Raw genomic sequence first — 15,431 nt, forward strand, 5'->3', positions numbered from 1 at the left:
GCAGAGGGATCTTGGTGTCCATGTACACAGATCTTTGAAAGTTGCCACCCAGGTAAATCGTGCGGTGAAGAAGGCATATGGCGTACTGGCTTTTATTGGTAGAGGAATTGAGTTCCGGAGTACTGAGGTCATGTTGCAGTTGTATAAGACTCTGGTGCGGCCATATCTGGAGTTTTGTGTGCAGTTTTGGTCGCCATATTATAGGAAGGATGTGGAGGCACTGGAACGGGTGCAGAGGAGGTTTACCAGGATGTTGCCTGGTTTGGTAGAAAGATCGTATGAGGAAAGGCTGAGGCACTTGGGGTTGTTTTCATTGGAGAAAAGAAGGTTTAGGGGTGACTTGATAGAGGTGTACAAGATGATTAGGGGTTTAGATAGGGTCGACAGTGAGAATCTTTTTCCACGTATGGAGTCAGCTATTACGAGGGGGCATAGCTTTAAATTAAGGGGTGGTAGGTATAGGACAGATGTTAAGGGTAAGTTCTTTACTCAGCGAGTCGTGAGTTCATGGACTGCCCTGCCAGTAGCAATGGTCAACTCTCCCTCATTATGGGCATTTAAATGGGCATTGGATAGGCATATGGAGGATAGTGGGCTAGTGTAGGTTAGGTGGGCTTGGATCGGTGCAACATCGAGGGCCGAAGTGCCTGAACTGTGCTGTATTCTTCTATGTTCTATGTTCTATTTCGGACTAAGCCCCACTCTCTACAACTAGATCCTCAGTTTCCTGAGCCACAGGCCATAATCAGTGAAGATTGGGACAATATTTCATCCTTACTAACATTCAACACTTGAGCCCCCCAGGGGTGCATACTCTGCCCCCTACTGTACTCATTTTATACCCATGACTGCATCACCAAATACCAGACTAATGCCATTTACAAGTTCACTGATGACACCACCATAGTCGGTCGAATCAAATGGCGATGAAACAGACTACAATGCCAGCAAAACCAAAGAACTCATTATTAACTTTCGGCGGGATGTTACTCATGTCCCCCCCACACATTAACAGGTGGAATGAGTGAAGAGTGTCAAGCTCCTGGGAGTGGTCATCCACAACAAGCTTTCTTGGACGCACTGGTTACAAAGGCCCAACAACGTCTCTTCTTCCTCAGGCAGCTGAGGAAATTTGGCATGACGGTTACAGAGAGTGGTGAACTTGGCCTGGACAATCACAAAGACCAACTTCCCATCTATAGGATCCATCTACCAGGCCCCGCTGTGAAGGAAAGGCCGCCAGCATTCTCAAAGATCCATCCCACCCTGGCAATGTTTTTTTCTACAACCTCTACCATCGGGGAGAAGGTACAGAAGCCTGAACACACGCACCAGCCGGTTTCGAAACAGTTTCTACCCGACTGTTGTTAGAATACGGAATGGACTCACAAACTCTTAACTTTCGCCTGTCCCTGTGTTTTTGTTTTTGCCGCGGTTCACCCATTATTTATTTATCTACGCTACGCAACTCTGTGATCTGCCTGTATTGCTCGCAAAACAAAGCTTTTCACTGTGCCTCGGTACACGGGACAATAAACTCAATTCAAACCTAAACACGTAAGTAAAAAGTGGGCTATCCCACCAGTGCTTCACCGGAAGCTCACTGATGATGTTACCTAGTATGGTGACGAAACGTCTGTAAACGAACCTTCCAGCTCATTAAGCTAACTTACATCCAGAATCTCAACCTGAGCTACAAATCTTCTCAAAACACGCTAACAGTTTCTCATATTTTCCCAAGGACTGCTAATTGGTCTGCGGCAGCCTGTTTTCTGCTTCCCTCCATTGTTTTGAGTGTTGGAATTACATTCACTATTATCCAAGTAGATGGAACCCTCTCTGGGTCTGCGGAGGTTTGGAAAATCAAGAGCAACGCATCAACGGTCAAACTCACGATGGGGTGGAGGACCCTAGGATGAGGTCCACCAGGTTCCCGACATTTATCAGCCTCCAGCTCCAATAATGTACCTCTCTTTTGATTGTGATTTTCCTGAGTTCCTCCCACCCTTCCATTTATGGCTGTGTTTGGGATCTTCCTGTTACCTTCTACAGGGAAGACTGGTGCAATTTACCTGCTCAATTCACCTCTGTCCTCATCTGAGGTTATTGGCTGTAAGTGCTAATCACTTCTGCAGTCTGTGCGTGAACTCGTTCTGTTGTGCAATAATGTTTTTAATGTGTTAAATTGGAAACATAAATTTAAGAAGGCAATCAAATGTCAAACTTCAATCTATTTTGAAATTGCAGCAGGCAGTAGTTCCTGTAAATAGAGTCATGTTACTGTTCTCCCAGGAACATCTTTGCTGTCATATTGATCATGACTGCAACACTACAGTGGACCAGACTCTTTCCTATTCACTCCCAATACACACAGTTCGAAAGGAGGTTTTTCACATCTTCCTGGCATGCCAGTATCTATATTGCAATAATATACACACACATATGTGTACACATATAGAGCTGTATGGTTTATTGGGAGGGGTGCTGTAGTGGTACGGCAATGCCTCTGAATTAGCAATCCAGAGTCCCCCATTAATATTCTGGTGAACAGGGGTTCAATCCCAATATGGTGGAGTTTAAATTCAACACAAATTTAGAGTATTGGAAACCATATACCTTCTGTCAAAGGTCCTAAAACATTTCTGAAGAAGGGTCCCTGGGCATGAAACATTAATTTGCTTTCTTTCTCCACAGATGCTGCCAGACCTGCGGAGTTTCTTCAGCTATTTCTGATTTTGGTCTTAAAAATCTATCTGGTTCATAAGGTTCTTTAAGGAAGGAAACAGCCATCCTTTCCTGATCTAATCTACACGTGACTCCAGACTCACAGCAATGTGGTCCCCTCTTACCTGATCTCTGGGTATATAGGGATGGGCAATAAACTCTGGCCTCGTCAGTGATGCCCTCATCCTGTGAATGAAGATAGGTGTGATATCATTCAGTCCTCAATTAGGGGCAATGATCTGATTGGCCGACACTATGCCATTTTGGTAAACATTGTTCCTATCTTTCCAACAACTGAAGTTGTTGTTATGATGCGATCGAACAATAAAATTGTAATAAGGTAAAACTGTGCAAGGTAACAGTGTCCCCCACCTCCTGGTGATGTGGTTATCCAACTTGACAAGGTGGGTGGAGGAATGATAGTTTAGTTTGGTGGGTGAGTCTAGAACAAGGGAACATCCCTTTAAATTCAGAGTCAACCTTTCAAACCAGAGAGGGGGAGAAGCTCTTCTATCTTAGAGGGTCAGGTGTCAGAGGAATTCTCTGTCTCAGAGGCAGTGGAGGTGGGGTCAGTGAATATTTATTACAATGGGAGTGTTTATAAAAAGTGGCACAGGGGCTCAGTGGTTGGCACTGCTGCCTCACCACGTCAGGGACCCAGGTTCGATTCCACCCTCGGGCGACTGCCCGTGTGGAATTTACACATGCTCCCCGTGTCTGCGTGGCTTTGCTCTGGGTCCTACCAGTTTCCTCCCACAATCCAAAGATTTGGAGGTTAGGGTGGATTGGGCAGTGCAGGCTAGATGGATTACTCATGGAAAATGTGGGCTTACAGGGATAGTGGGTGGGATGCTGTTTGGATTGTTGGTGTCAATGGGCTGAATGGCCTCTTCCTGCGCTATAAAGATTCTCTGAAAGGCTCGATTCTCATTAGGAGAAAGTGAGGTCTGCAGATGCTGGAGATCAAAGTTGAAACTTTATCTTCTTTTATCTTCTCCTGCTGAAAGTCCCTCCTCCCTACCTTTTATCTTCTCCTGCTGAAAGTCCCTCCTCCCTACCTTTTATCTTCTCCTGCTGAAAGTCCCTCCTCCCTACCTTTTATCTTCTCCTGCTGAAAGTCCCTCCTCCCTACCTTTTATCTTCTCCTGCTGAAAGTCCCTCCTCCCTACCTTTTATCTTCTCCTGCTGAAAGTCCCTCCTCCCTACCTTTTATCTTCTCCTGCTGAAACCTACTCCGACCTATCACCCTCACCTTGACCTCTTTCCACCTATCACATTTCCAACTCCCCTCCTCCAAGTCCCTCCTCCCTACCTTTTATCTTCTCCTGCTGAACACTCTCTGCTCATTCCTGAAGAAGGGCCTGTGCCCGAAACGTCGAATCTCCTGTTCCCTGGATGCTGCCTGACCTAATGCTGTTCCAGCAATAAAGTTTCGATTCTCATTAGGCAAGACATCCAGGCTTATTAGGGGTAGAATGGTATGTGGTACTCAAAACATGGGCAGATCAGCTTATTGAATGGCGAAAGAGCAAACTCAAGGCCGAATGGCCTCCTGCTCCTATTTTGTGTAAGTATCATCTCAGTAATATCACTCCTTCCATTGAACTTGAACATCATGGGGTAAACAGGGAAACAGGGCTGTGCTCTCGCAAGTGTTCACACCATCGAGCAATGTCCCCTCTGGTGATGACATGATTAAAAGGCAAATCATCAGGCATTCATTTCCAATAAGAGTAGAAATTATTTGCTCTAAAACCCCCGAAGCTCCAAAGTGTTCCAGCAGATAATTACAAACGTGTGACCTTGACAAAGCCCAGTACCTTGATATACATTCCTATATTCCGAGAGAGAGGGAGATGGTTGCAATCCGTGAACAATAAAACGAGATCATTGACAGAAACCCTCCCCACTGGGATTGACATGGAAATGTTATAAACTCTAGGAGCCTTCAGCCAACTGAGGAAACCAGCAGAGGCTGACAAACCAAGGAACGCAATTTCCAAAGTTAGACAATATGGACTTGTGCTGACAAAAAAAGGGAACTGTTTCATTTTTGGCACTTTGCTATTTTCCTTTTCAATGATATAACGTTTGTGAGGTTTTGTGCTTCCTGCGCATGTGTGAATGGAGAGGTGTCAGTGTCTGCCTGCAACTCTTCACAGTGAGAGAAGTTTAAACTGCACCTCTGCTACTCTCACTGAATTATGGATGTTCTTTCACAAGCTGGTGTCTCAAGGCAGTCTCCTTCACTACAAAAACAGTAAATGGGGACAAATTGCAACTACTCAGAGAATAAGTCAGTTACCACACAGGCTCTCATTAATACAACAACAAAAATCATGCCTTCTTTAACACACACTGTCCCCAACCAAAACCCCCCACCTTCACACACACACAGTTCCCCTCCAAAACCCCTAACCTCACACACACACAGTCCCCAACCAAAACCCCCCACCCTACACACACACAGTCCCCAACCAAACCCCCCCACCCTACACACACACAGTCCCCCTCCAAAACCCCTAACCTCACACACACACAGTCCCCAACCAAAACCCCCCACCCTACACACACACAGTCCCCAACTAAAACCCCCCACCCTACACACACACAGTCCCCCTCCAAAACCCCCCACCTTCACACACACACAGTCCCCCTCCAAAACCCCTAACCTCACACACACTGTCCCCATCCAAAACCCCACACCCTCACCCATACACTGTCCCCATCCAAAACCCACACCCTCACACACACACTGTCCCCATCCAAAAGCCCCCACCCTCACACACACAGTCCCCAACCAGAACCCCCACCCTCACACACACACACACTGTCACCAACCAAAACCCCCCCACCCTCACACACACAGTGTCCCCAACCAAAACCCACCAACCTCACACACACTGTCCCCATCCAAAACCCGATACCCTCACACACACACACACCCACTGTTCCCAACCAAAACCCCTGACCCTCACAAACACACTGTCCCCAACCAAAACCCCCCACCCTCACATACACACTGTCCCCATCCAAAATCCACCACACACACACACACACACACCCACTGTCACCAACCAAAACCCCTGACCCTCACACACACACCTGTCCCCAACCAAAACCCCCCACCCTCACACACACACTGTCCCCATCCAAAATCCACCACCCACACACACACACACACATACACACACTGTGTCCATCCAAAACTCCCCACCCACACACAACACACTGTCCCCGTCCAAAACACCCCATCCTCACACACACTGTCCCTATCCAACCCCCCCACCCTCACACAGACACACACTGTCCCTATCCAAAACACCCTCACATACACTGCCGCCATTCAAACACCCCCACCCTCACACACACTGTACCCCATACAATCTCCCCACCCTCACACACACAGTGTACCCCATACAATCTCCCCATTCTCACACAGACACTGTACCCCATACAATCTCCCCACCCTCACACACACTGTACCCCATACAATCTCCCCACCCTCACACACACTGTACCCCATACAATCTCCCCACCCTCACACACACTGTACCCCATACAATCTCCCCACCCTCACACACACAGTGTACCCCATACAATCTCCCCACCCTCACACACACTGTACCCCATACAATCTCCCCACCCTCACACACACTGTACCCCATACAATCTCCCCACCCTCACACACACTGTACCCCATACAATCTCCCCACCCTCACACACACTGTACCCCATACAATCTCCCCACCCTCACACACACTGTACCCCATACAATCTCCCCACCCTCACACACACTGTACCCCATACAATCTCCCCATCCTCATACACATTGTACCCCATACAATCTCCCCACCCTCACACACACTGTACCCCATACAATCTCCCCACCCTCACACACACTGTACCCCACACAATCTCCCCACCCTCACACACACTGTACCCCATACAATCTCCCCATCCTCATACACATTGTACCCCATACAATCTCCCCACCCTCACACACACTGTACCCCATACAATCTCCCCACCCTCACACACACTGTACCCCATACAATCTCCCCACCCTCACACACACTGTACCCCATACAATCTCCCCACCCTCACACACACTGTACCCCATACAATCTCCCCACCCTCACACACACTGTACCCCATACAATCTCCCCACCCTCACACACACTGTACCCCATACAATCTCCCCACCCTCACACACTGTACCCCATACAATCTCCCCACCCTCACACACACTGTACCCTATACAATCTCCCCACGTTCACACACACTGTACCCCATACAATCTCCCCTCCCTCACACACACTGTACCCCATACAATCTCCCCACCCTCACACACACTGTACCCCATACAATCACCCCACCCTCATACACACTGTACCCCATACAATCTCCACTCCCTCATACACAATGTACCCCATACAATCTCCCCACCCTCACACACACTGTACCCCATACAATCTCCCCACCCTCACACACGCTGTACCCCATACAATTTCCCCACCCTCACACACACTGTACCCCATACAATCTCCCCACCCTCACACACACTGTACCCCATACAATCTCCCCACCCTCACACACACTGTACCCCATATAATCTCCCCTCCCTCACACACACTGTACCCCATACAATCTCCCCATCCTCACACACACTGTACCCCATACAATCTCCCCTCCCTCACAGACACTGTACCCCATACAATCTCCCCACCCTCACACACACTGTACCCCATACAATCTCCCCACCCTCACACACAGTGTACCCCATACAATCTCCCCACCCTCATACAGACACTGTACCCCATACAATCTCCCCACCCTCACACACACTGTACCCCATACAATCTCCCCTCCCTCACACACACTGTACCCCATACAATCTCCCCACCCTCATACACACTGTACCCCATACAATCTCCCCACCCTCATACACACACTGTACCCCATACAATCTCCCCACCCTCACACACACTGTACCCCATACAATCTCCCCTCCCACACACACACTGTACCCCATACAATCTCCCCACCCTCACACACACTGTACCCCATACAATCTCCCCACCCTCACACACACTGTACCCCATACAATCTCCCCACCCTCACACACAGTGTACCCCATACAATCTCCCCACGTTCACACACACTGTACCCCATACAATCTCCCCACCCTCACACACACTTTGCCCCATACAATCACCCCACCCTCACACACACTGTACCCCATACAATCTCCCCACTCACACACACTGTACCCCATACAATCACCCCTCCCTCACACACACTGTACCCCATACAATCTCCCCACCCTCACACACAGTGTACCCCATACAATCTCCCCACGTTCACACACACTGTACCCCATATAATCTCCACCTTCACACACACTGTACCCCATACAATCTCCCCACGTTCACACACACTGTACCCCATACAATCTCCACCTTCACACACACTGTACCCCATACAATCTCCCCACGTTCACACACACTGTACCCCATACAATCTCCCCACCCTCACACACACTGTACCCCATACAATCACCCCACCCTCACACACACTGTACCCCATACAATCTCCCCACCCTCACACACACTGTACCCCATACAATCTCCCCTCCCTCACACACACTGTACCCCATACAATCTCCCCTCCCTCACACACACTGTACCCCATACAATCTCCCCACCCTCACACACACTGTACCCCATACAATCTCCCCACCCTCACACACACTGTACCCCATACAATCTCCCCACCCTCACACACACTGTACCCCATACAATCTCCCCACCTTCACACACACTGTACCCCATACAATCTCCCCACGTTCACACACACTGTACCCCATACAATCTCCCCTCCCTCACACACACTGTACCCCATACAATCTCCCCTCCCTCACACACACTGTACCCCATACAATCTCCCCACCCTCACACACACTGTACCCCATACAATCTCCCCACACTGACACACACTGTACCCCATACAATCTCCCCACCCTCACACACACTGTACCCCATAAAATCTCCCCACCTTCACACACACTGTACCCCATACAATCTCCCCACGTTCACACACACTGTACCCCATACAATCTCCCCTCCCTCACACACACTGTACCCCATACAATCTCACCTCCGTCACACACACTGTACCCCATACAATCTCCCTTCCCTCACACACACTGTACCCCATACAATCTCCCCTCCCTCACACACACTGTACCCCATACAATCTCCCCACCTTCACACACACTGTACCCCATACAATCTCCCCTCCCTCACACACACTGTACCCCATACAATCTCCCCTCCCTCACACACACTGTACCCCATACAATCTCCCCACCTTCACACACACTGTACCCCATACAATCTCCCCACCCTCACACACACACTGTACCCCATACAATCACCCCACTCTCACACACACTGTACCCCATACAATCTCCCCTCCCTCACACACACTGTACCCCATACAATCTCCCCACCCTCACACACACACTGTACCCCATACAATCACCCCACCCTCACACACACTGTACCCCATACAATCTCCCCACCCTCACACACACTGTACCCCATACAATCTCCCCTCCCTCACACACACTGTACCCCATACAATCTCCCCACCCTCACACACACTGTACCCCATACAATCTCCCCTCCCTCACACACACTGTACCCCATACAATCTCCCCTCCGTCACACACACTGTACCCCATACAATCTCCCTTCCCTCACACACACTGTACCCCATACAATCTCCCCTCCCTCACACACAATGTACCCCATACAATCTCCCCACCTTCACACACACTGTACCCCATACAATCTCCCCTCCCTCACACACACTGTACCCCATACAATCTCCCCTCCCTCACACACACTGTACCCCATACAATCTCCCCACCTTCACACACACTGTACCCCATACAATCTCCCCACCCTCACACACACTGTACCCCATACAATCACCCCACTCTCACACACACTGTACCCCATACAATCTCCCCTCCCTCACACACACTGTACCCCATACAATCTCCCCACCTTCACACACACTGTACCCCATACAATCTCCCCACCCTCACACACACACTGTACCCCATACAATCACCCCACCCTCATACACACTGTACCCCATACAATCTCCACTCCCTCATACACAATGTACCCCATACAATCTCCCCACCCTCACACACACTGTACCCTATACAATCTCCCCATCCTCACACACACTGTACCCCATACAATCTCCCCATCCTCACACACACTGTACCCCATACAATCTCCCCTCCCTCATACACACTGTACCCCATACAATCTCCCCACCCTCACACACACTGTACCCCATACAATCTCCCCTCCCTCATACACACTGTACCCCATACAATCTCCCCACCCTCACACACACTGTACCCCATACAATCTCCCCACCCTCACACACGCTGTACCCCATACAATTTCCCCACCCTCACACACACTGTACCCCATACAATCTCCCCATCCTCACACACACTGTACCCCATACAATCTCCCCTCCCTCACAGACACTGTACCCCATACAATCTCCCCACCCTCACACACACTGTACCCCATACAATCTCCCCACCCTCACACACAGTGTACCCCATACAATCTCCCCACCCTCATACACACACTGTACCCCATACAATCTCCCCACCCTCACACACACTGTACCCCATACAATCTCCCCTCCCTCACACACACTGTACCCCATACAATCTCCCCACCCTCATACACACTGTACCCCATACAATCTCCCCACCCTCATACACACACTGTACCCCATACAATCTCCCCACCCTCACACACACTGTACCCCATACAATCTCCCCACCCTCATACACACACTGTACCCCATACAATCTCCCCACCCTCACACACACTGTACCCCATACAATCTCCCCACCCTCACACACAGTGTACCCCATACAATCTCCCCACGTTCACACACACTGTACCCCATACAATCTCCCCACCCTCACACACACTTTGCCCCATACAATCACCCCACCCTCACACACACTGTACCCCATACAATCTCCCCACCCTCACACACACTGTACCCCATACAATCACCCCTCCCTCACACACACTGTACCCCATACAATCTCCCCACCCTCACACACAGTGTACCCCATACAATCTCCCCACGTTCACACACACTGTACCCCATACAATCTCCACCTTCACACACACTGTACCCCATACAATCTCCCCACGTTCACACACACTGTACCCCATACAATCTCCACCTTCACACACACTGTACCCCATACAATCTCCCCACGTTCACACACACTGTACCCCATACAATCTCCCCACCCTCACACACACTGTACCCCATACAATCACCCCATCCTCACACACACTGTACCCCATACAATCTCCCCACCCTCACACACACTGTACCCCATACAATCTCCCCTCCCTCACACACACTGTACCCCAGACAATCTCCCCTCCCTCACACACACTGTACCCCATACAATCTCCCCACCCTCACACACACTGTACCCCATACAATCTCCCCACCCTCACACACACTGTACCCCATACAATCTCCCCACCCTCACACACACTGTACCCCATACAATCTCCCCACCTTCACACACACTGTACCCCATACAATCTCCCCACGTTCACACACACTGTACCCCATACAATCTCCCCTCCCTCACACACACTGTACCCCATACAATCTCCCCTCCCTCACACACACTGTACCCCATACAATCTCCCCTCCCTCACACACACTGTACCCCATACAATCTCCCCACCCTCACACACACTGTACCCCATACAATCTCCCCACCCTCACACACACTGTACCCCATACAATCACCCCACCCTCACACACACTGTACCCCATACAATCTCCCCACCTTCACACACACTGTACCCCATACAATCTCCCCACGTTCACACACACTGTACCCCATACAATCTCCCCTCCCTCACACACACTGTACCCCATACAATCTCCCCTCCGTCACACACACTGTACCCCATACAATCTCCCTTCCCTCACACACACTGTACCCCATACAATCTCCCCTCCCTCACACACACTGTACCCCATACAATCTCCCCACCTTCACACACACTGTACCCCATACAATCTCCCCTCCCTCACACACACTGTACCCCATACAATCTCCCCTCCCTCACACACACTGTACCCCATACAATCTCCCCACCTTCACACACACTGTACCCCATACCATCTCCCCACCCTCACACACACACTGTACCCCATACAATCACCCCACCCTCACACACACTGTACCCCATACAATCTCCCCACCTTCACACACACTGTACCCCATACAATCTCCCCACGTTCACACACACTGTACCCCATACAATCTCCCCTCCCTCACACACACTGTACCCCATACAATCTCCCCACCCTCACACACACTGTACCCCATACAATCTCCCCTCCCTCACACACACTGTACCCCATACAATCTCCCCTCCGTCACACACACTGTACCCCATACAATCTCCCTTGCTTCACACACACTGTACCCCATACAATCTCCCCTCCCTCACACACACTGTACCCCATACAATCTCCCCACCTTCACACACACTGTACCCCATACAATCTCCCCTCCCTCACACACACTGTACCCCATACAATCTCCCCTCCCTCACACACACTGTACCCCATACAATCTCCCCACCTTCACACACACTGTACCCCATACAATCTCCCCACCCTCACACACACACTGTACCCCATACAATCACCCCACTCTCACACACACTGTACCCCATACAATCTCCCCTCCCTCACACACACTGTACCCCATACAATCTCCCCACCTTCACACACACTGTACCCCATACAATCTCCCCACCCTCACACACACACTGTACCCCATACAATCACCCCACCCTCACACACACTGTACCCCATACAATCTCCCCACGTTCACACACACTGTACCCCATACAATCTCCCCTCCCTCACACACACTGTACCCCATACAATCTCCCCACCTTCACACACACTGTACCCCATACAATCTCCCCACCCTCACACACACACTGTACCCCATACAATCACCCCACTCTCACACACACTGTACCCCATACAATCTCCCCTCCCTCACACACACTGTACCCCATACAATCTCCCCACCTTCACACACACTGTACCCCATACAATCTCCCCACCCTCACACACACACTGTACCCCATACAATCACCCCACCCTCACACACACTGTACCCCATACAATCTCCCCACGTTCACACACACTGTACCCCATACAATCTCCCCACCTTCACACACACTGTACCCCATACAATCTCCCCACGTTCACACACACTGTACCCCATACAATCTCCCCTCCCTCACACACACTGTACCCCATACAATCTCCCCACCCTCACACACACTGTACCCCATACAATCTCCCCACCCTCACACACACACTGTACCCCATACAATCTCCCCACCTTCACACACACTGTACCCCATACAATCTCCCCACGTTCACACACACTGTACCCCATACAATCTCCCCTCCCTCACACACACTGTACCCCATACAATCTCCCCACCCTCATACACACTGTACCCCATACAATCTCCCCACCCTCACACACAGTGTACCCCATACAATCTCCCCACCCTCACACACACTGTACCCCATACAATCTCCCCACCCTCACACACACACTGTACCCCATACAATCTCCCCACCCTCATACACACACTGTACCCCATACAATCTCCCCTCCCTCACACACACTGTACCCCATACAATCTCCCCTCCCTCACACACACTGTACCCCATACAATCTCCCCACCTTCACACACACTGTACCCCATACAATCTCCCCACCCTCACGCACACTGTACCCCATACAATCTCCCCACCCTCACACACACTGTACCCCATACAATCTCCCCACCTTCACACACACTGTACCCCATACAATCTCCCCACGTTCACACACACTGTACCCCATACAATCTCCCCTCCCTCACACACACTGTACCCCATACAATCTCCCCTCCGTCACACACACTGTACCCCATACAATCTCCCTTCCCTCACACACACTGTACCCCATACAATCTCCCCTCCCTCACACACACTGTACCCCATACAATCTCCCCACCTTCACACACACTGTACCCCATACAATCTCCCCACGTTCACACACACTGTACCCCATACAATCTCCCCTCCCTCACACACACTGTACCCCATACAATCTCCCCACCCTCACACACACTGTACCCCATACAATCTCCCCTCCCTCACACACACTGTACCCCATACAATCTCCCCTCCGTCACACACACTGTACCCCATACAATCTCCCTTTCCTCACACACACTGTACCCCATACAATCTCCCCTCCCTCACACACACTGTACCCCATACAATCTCCCCACCTTCACACACACTGTACCCCATACAATCTCCCCTCCCTCACACACACTGTACCCCATACAATCTCCCCTCCCTCACACACACTGTACCCCATACAATCTCCCCACCTTCACACACACTGTACCCCATACAATCTCCCCACCCTCATACACACTGTACCCCATACAATCACCCCACCCTCACACACACTGTACCCCATACAATCTCCCCACCCTCACACACACACTGTACCCCATACAATCACCCCACTCTCACACACACTGTACCCCATACAATCTCCCCTCCCTCACACACACTGTACCCCATACAATCTCCCCACCTTCACACACACTGTACCCCATACAATCTCCCCACCCTCACACACACACTGCACCCCATACAATCACCCCACCCTCACACACACTGTACCCCATACAATCTCCCCACCTTCACACACACTGTACCCCATACAATCTCCCCACGTTCACACACACTGTACCCCATACAATCTCCCCTCCCTCACACACACTGTACCCCATACAATCTCCCCACCCTCACACACACTGTACCCCATACAATCTCCCCACCCTCACACACACACTGTACCCCATACAATCTCCCCATCCTCACACACACTATACCCCATACAATCTCCCCATGTTCACACACACTGTACCCCATACAATCTCCCCACCCTCACACACACTGTACCCCATACAATCTCCCCACCCTCATACACACTGTACCCCATACAATCTCCCCACCCTCACACACAGTGTACCCCATACAATCTCCCCACCCTCACACACACTGTACCCCATACAATCTCCCCACCCTCACACACACACTGTACCCCATACAATCTCCCCACCCTCATACACACACTGTACCCCATACAATCTCCCCTCCCTCACACACACTGTACCCCATACAATCTCCCCTCCCTCACACACACTGTACCCCATACAATCTCCCCACCCTCACACACACTGTACCCCATACAATCTCCCCACCCTCACACACACTGTACCCCATACAATCTCCCCACCCTCACACACACTGTACCCCATACAATCTCCCCACCTTCACACACACTGTACCCCATACAATCTCCCCACGTTCACACACACTGTACCCCATACAATCTCCCCTCCCTCACACACACTGTACCCCATACAATCTCCCCTCCGTCACACACACTGTACCCCATACAATCTCCCTTCCCTCACACACACTGTACCCCATACAATCTCCCCTCC

The sequence above is a fragment of the Chiloscyllium plagiosum genome, unplaced genomic scaffold (genome assembly GCF_037043375.1).
Source record: "Chiloscyllium plagiosum isolate Xiang-an unplaced genomic scaffold, Cpla_swu_hap1 HiC_scaffold_8, whole genome shotgun sequence".
NCBI lineage: Eukaryota > Metazoa > Chordata > Chondrichthyes > Orectolobiformes > Hemiscylliidae > Chiloscyllium > Chiloscyllium plagiosum.